The sequence below is a fragment of the Macaca nemestrina genome, chromosome 7 (genome assembly GCF_043159975.1).
Source record: "Macaca nemestrina isolate mMacNem1 chromosome 7, mMacNem.hap1, whole genome shotgun sequence".
Classification (NCBI taxonomy): domain Eukaryota; kingdom Metazoa; phylum Chordata; class Mammalia; order Primates; family Cercopithecidae; genus Macaca; species Macaca nemestrina.
In genome coordinates this window covers 32,336,445-32,342,853 of record NC_092131.1, presented here as the reverse complement: position 1 = coordinate 32,342,853, position 6,409 = coordinate 32,336,445, and positions in this window count along the sequence as shown.

Below are 6,409 nucleotides of genomic sequence, written 5' to 3'. Positions count from 1 at the left end.
TGAGGGCAACACATGGCTCAGGGAACACAGGGTCATCTTCAGTTTGGCAGAGCCTGAAACCAGCATGCTCCACCCACCTGCTCTTCAGAGATCCCCAGGCCAAGGGCCCACTGACCTGCCTGACACAGCCTTACCCACACCACTGCCCATGAGCAATGGCTGCAGCAGTACCTGGCCACACACAGCCCCTGCTGAGCCAGCTGGAGACAAAAGCAACAGAGATCACTGTGCCAGGCACCCACCTGATTGAGCCCCTTCAGTAGCCACCCTCAGTCTCATCCATTTGTCCTTTAGAGGGACAGCCTCTGCCTGCTGCCTGCCCAGTGGCAGCCCTCATGGGGTGACAGGAGAAGGGAGGAGAAGGCCTGCTTCCCTGTGTCAGTGCCCCCTGAACCCACTGGCCAACCACTCTGGCCGGTTTGAGGCCAAGTTTCAACTCTAGACCTCCCCTGTGCATGTCTCTCCTGCCCCTCTCAGATGATGCCAGCGTTGGGCTATTGTGATTATTAAACGCCGTAGAAGTTTGGAAGAGCTGCATCCCAGCAGGTGGTGGAGTCGAAGACCCTCGGGAGGAGCCCAGCCCAACAGCCTCTGATGGCACATTGCAATCTTCGGGGCTCTTACCAGGGAAACCGGTGCCCATGGATGCCTAGGGTATGGACACTGGGCTGAGCGCCATAATGCAGAGCCTGGGAAGACAGGCCAGAAGACCTTCCCTGAGTGCTGGCATTTCTCCCAGTGCAGAATCTTGCATTGTAACCTTTGGTCTCCCAACAAAACATGGCAAAACGGGCTCCCCTTTCAGTGCAGAGCCTCCATGTGGACTGGGCAGATGTGTCATGAGGAGGAGCTTTCTCAATTTCCTTCAGAAATCAGGTTTTGGTAGCTAATGCTCTGTCTAGCTCTTTCCCACCCCTCTGTTAACGAGAGGAGCAAAGAAGTCAATCTTCACTTCAGACATTGCAGTCGCTAAATAGGATTCATTTTTCTTTCATAAAAATAATAATAATTATTATTATTATTTTTTGAGGCACTGTCTCACTCTGTCGCCTAGGCTGGAGTGCAGTGATGCAATCATGGCTCACTGCAGCCTTGACTACCCAGACTCAAGCCATCCTCCCACCTCAGCTTCCCAAGGTGTTGGGATCACAGGCATGAGCCATTGCGCCCGGCCTTCTTTCGCCATCTAAAGACACAGAACTTTGAGTCCAGCTTTCTTTGCCACTATCTCTGCCAGGGCCTGGCCTCTCGTGGGCAGGCTTTCTTCTGATCAGAGAGTTTTCTTTCCACCCATGCTCTAGCACTGTGATTTTCCCCCAGAAACCCCCACAGAAGGCACATGACCTGTGCCGGCATCTTCTGAATTACATTCAGTGCCAGAACTAGAAAAGCAGAGTTCACGTGCATGGTTCCCATCTCTCAGCAAGGACTTCTCTTCCCCTTTCATTCTCTACTTTCTACTGACCCCAGGCAGTTCCACTTCTCCTTTCTAGTCAGCCTGGTAGAGGTAGCAGACAATTGAACCTGGGGCTAGTGCCAAGGCTGACTTCATGTCCATTCAGGGAAATTGGAGAGGCAGCCATGAATACAAATTTGAACATCTGTAGCTTTAACCTTGGATGTTTCACCAACCAGGCTGTGTCCCAGCCTTCTACTCATGACAGGGATGGCTCCCTCAGGCTGGTGGGCCAGTTGACCCATACTCAAATGCCTTCTACACAGGCAGGCACTGTGAAAGCATGGAATCCACTGGATGTAGGGCAGTTGGGAGTGGTGGAGAATGTGGCAAACTAAGGAGTGAGTGTGCAGTTCTCTCTCATGCTGCCATGCGAGAATTTAGGCCTAGGGTTGCCATATCTTCCAGTTTGTCAAGAAAAGCCAAAATCAGAATTTCTACATGAAACCTCTCAATTCTTTTTTTCTTCCTTTCCCTTTCTTCATCCCTCTCTGCCTATTTTTTTTGTTTGTTTTTTCTTTTTCTTTTTCTTTTTTTTTTTTTTTTGAGCCATAGGGTCTCATTATATTGCCCAGACTGATCTTGAACTCTTGGCCTCAAGTCATCCTCCCATTTCAGCCTCCCAAAATGTTGGGATTACAGGCATGAGCCACCACATCCAACCCATGTGTCTAAATACAAATACTTAAACGTTATAAATCAAGCTTACGAGTTGTTAACAAAACACATTCTCTTATTCTTCCTTGACAAGGATACTTTCATCACAACCTAAAAGGCCAAGTTTTAACTCAGAATTCTTAGACACTTCAAAATTTTATATGAATACAAGGTAGTGAGAAAGAAGCAGCAACCAGACTGCAGCTTGCTGCTTTCTTGCCCTCCCCTGGTTCTTCCTGTACTACAGCAGCCTCCAGTTCGTGCCGGCAGACATACCAGCCTAGAAGACCAGATTCTGTCCACATTCACTCCCACAGGACCCATCCCTTGAGTACAGAGATGCACATACCAGTGGTCTGGTCCACACTTGGGAAGAAGTATCCAGGAAAGAGTCTTCAGCTCCTGGAAGCCAGCCCAGGGCCAGTTACTCAGGAGATTCTGGTGACCTTGAAATGTGGAGCACAGTCTAAAGGGGGGCACAGGGTTCTAGATAGGTGTCTCCTTAGTTCTAAGGACTTTTTGCCCCATCAAAAGGAGGAATGCCAGTGCTGGTCCCTGTATTGTGGGGAGTTCAGAGCAGAGACCTCTTTTGTCCAGGTCTGAGGGTGGCACTGCAGAGACCTGCCCATTTGCAACTCTGATCTAGGTCAGCAATGTCTCCTGGAAAAGCCCAGGCTACAGGAAGGCCCTGTGTAGCAAGAAATGGACACAAGACAGCATTGTCAACATCTGTCACATTGAAATGAGGGTTCCTGGAGAATGTTAGCTTCCCCACCTGCCATCCTCTGCGTTTATCTCTTACTAGCAGTGTCATTCCCTGAGTGAGTGTCAGAGCGAATTACGAGAAAGCCAGATCTTCAGTCCTCAGGATGAGAAGTGTGGGTGGGGAGAGAAAGGGAGGCAAAGTCAACTCAAAGGTCACGAAGTTGCCGTCTGCTGGACCAAAACTTACCAGCAGTTTATTAATACCTCCAGCCGATGTTACAGTTGTGGCTTTACGGGAAAGGAGGTGAGACCACTGGATGCCCCACTTCTCTTGGGGACAGATAGGCTATCTCTATTTCTCTTCCTTCTTCCCCACGGGTTCAAAGCCCCAAAGCTGCTTGGGAATTCCAAGGGGGAAAAAGGGCTAGTGAACTAAGATCAACACCAACATAGTAAAGATTTAATACTCTTTTGTTTCTGTCGGAGGGGACCGGCATTTTAAGAGACACCTTGGAGCTCAAGGCTGTAGTGAGCTATGATTCCATCACTGCACTCCAACCTGGATGACAAAGCGAAACACAAAACACTGTCTGTCTCTAAAACAAAAAAGAGAGACGCCTAGGGGAAGTAACACTTGACCCAAAGGAAAGAGTTTTTGTGGTAGCATTTTAGGCTTTGTAGCAAGTGTGCAGAGGAGACACTTAATGGAATTCTTGCCATGAGAATGACATGTGACTGCCTCGTGTAGGTACCAGAGGAGTGTGGGAGATGGGGATAGGAGGGAAAGAGAGATGTAGTCCTTCTAAAACTCTTGTGGGTTTGTGGGTTTTTTTTTTTTTTTTTTTTGACTGAGTCCTGCTCTGTTGCCCAAGCTGGAGTGCAGTGGTGCGATCTCGGCTCACTGCAACCTCTGCCTCCCGGATTCAAGCAATTCTCCTGTCTCGGCCTCCTGAGTTGCTGGGATTATAGGCATGTGCCACCATGTCCAGATAATTTTTTTTTTTTTTTAATGTAGAGATGGAGTTTCACAATATTGGTTAGGCTGGTCTTCAAAAATCTTGTTTTTTAACCACCCGATATGTGATTTAATTTAATCACTTCCAAGAAGATAAAATAAAAACCTGACCCTGGTTTGAACAATCAACTGGTAGGTAGAGATGAAGAGCCCCCTCTTAGAGGACTTCAATAGGAAAATTTGCACAAACACCTTTGCTATCCAGGAGGTTTCTTTGGCTTCCTCTGGAAGATTCCTGTACACAGATTGCTGAGTTTGTCATTGCACCTAGAAACCAAGGCTGGGAGGGGTAGCTGAGACTGATAATTGCCCTCCCAAAGCTATTCTTCCCTTTTTCCTTACTACAGAACTCTTGTTTTGTCTAAGATGGCAATGTGCCTAGAGAAACGATTGCATTTCCCAGATTCCTTTGATGTTTGGGATGGCCATATGGCACAGTTCTGGCCAAAGAGATATGCAAGAATTTGCTAGGTAAGACTTCTATGGAAAACTCTTTAAAAGGTGTGGCTGTCTCAGTTGGCACATACCTTTCTCCTTCTTTCTGTCTGCAAGGCAGATGTGATGTTAGAGGTGAAGCAACCTCGTACACAAAGGAGGAAGAGATTCTGGATCCCTGGTAATCCTGCAGATGTGTAAAGACGATAGAGCTCTGACTGGCCCACCTCTAGACTTCCTCTAAGTGAAAGTGGAAAAGGGTTTATTTGGTTCATCACCATGAGTTGGGTTTTCTAAGTGCAGCTTAACTCAATTCTGTCTAATGCAGGAGCCGGTGGGATAAACAACCAAATAAGGAATTTAAACAATTCCCCTAGCTCAGTGGTTCCTAACTGGGGGTGATCCTCCCCATTCCCCAAGATATTTGACAACGTCTGGAGATGTTTTTAGTTGTTACAGCTTGGGAGAGAGGTGCTAGTGACAGCTAGTGGGAAGAGGCCAGAAATGCTGTTGCTAAGCATGCTGCAATGCACAGGGCAGCCCCCACAAAGAATAATCCAGCCCAAAACATCAGTAGTCCGGAAGTGGAGCACCCCTGCAGCTGGCCCTAGTGCTTCTAGGGCACCAGCCCATCAGCCCACCAACCTACCCTGACATGCTTGTCAATCCCTCTCTCAGAAACAAACCCTGTGTGTTGACCAGGCTGAAAAAGCCACGTCCTTCACGGTATCTTGCACTTTCCTTTCTCTAAGCCTTTGCTCATGCATCATTTCCTCTGCCTAGAATCTCCCTCTCATCTTTTCAGGTGGGGACCATGACTCTTCTTCTTTTTTTTTTTTTTTTGTTTGAGATGGAGTCTTGCTCTTGTCACCCAGGCTGGAGTGCAGTGATGCAATCTCGGCTCTCGGCTTACTGCAACCTCCACCTCCTGGGTTCAAGTAATTCTCCTGCCTCAGCCTCCTGAGTAGCTGGGACTACAGGCGCCCACCACCATACCCCACTAATTTTTGTATTTTTAGTAGAGATAGGGTTTCACCATGTTGGCCAGGTTGGTCTTGAACTCCTGAACTCAGGTGATCCAGCCGCCTCGGCCTCCCAAAATGCTGGGATTACAGGCGTGAGCCACCACACCCAGCCGACTCTTCAATTTTAATCAGCCTTCCTAGTGATCTTAATATAAGTAGCATGAGAAGTATGACTTTATTATGCCACATTAGTTTCTTGAAATCCTACCCATTTTTCAAAATCCAACTGGAATGTAAGATGACTTTAGATGAGACTTAGAGAAAACTGATTTTACCTTAGTTGGTTCATCTTTGTTTTAATAAGTTTAATGGTTTTCTGTTTATTATAATGATAAACATATTCTTTTACAAATAAATTTAGTTCCACAAAGAGGTGAATTGATTTTTTTTTAAATATGCTAAAAACTGTAGTAGTTTAACAAACACCACTCTAGTTAATATAAACAGTATGTAAATATTTGCTTGTTTCCCACATTGGTGCTTTTTAAAAACTGACGCATAATGGTACATATACATGGGGTACAGAGCATTATTTCCATATATAAAATGTGTAAAGATCAAATCAGGGTAATTAGCATATCCATCATCTTAAAACTTTATCATTGCTTTGTGTTGGGAACATCCAAAATCCACTCTTTTTTTTTTTTTTTTGAGACGGAGTCTCGCTCTGTCGCCCAGGCTGGAGTGCAGTGGCTGGATCTCAGCTCACTGCAAGCTCCGCCTCCCGGGTTTACGCCATTCTCCTGCCTCAGCCTCCCGAGTAGCTGGGACTACAGGCGCCCACCACCTCGCCCGGCTAGTTTTTTGTATTTTTTAGTAGAGACGGGGTTTCACCGTGTTAGCCAGGATGGTGTCGATCTGCTGACCTCGTGATCCGCCCGTCTCAGGATTACAGGCTTGAGCCACCGCGCCCGGCCCCAAAATCCACTCTTCTAGCTATTTGAAAAAATACAGTAAGTTATTGTTAACTGTAGTCACCCGTCAGTGCTAAGACACTAGGACTTATTCCTCTCATTTAGCTGTAATTTGGTGTTCTTTAACCATCCTCTCATTACTTCGCCCTCCTCTCTACCCTGCCTTTCCAGCCTCTAGTAACCACTATTCCACACTCTACTT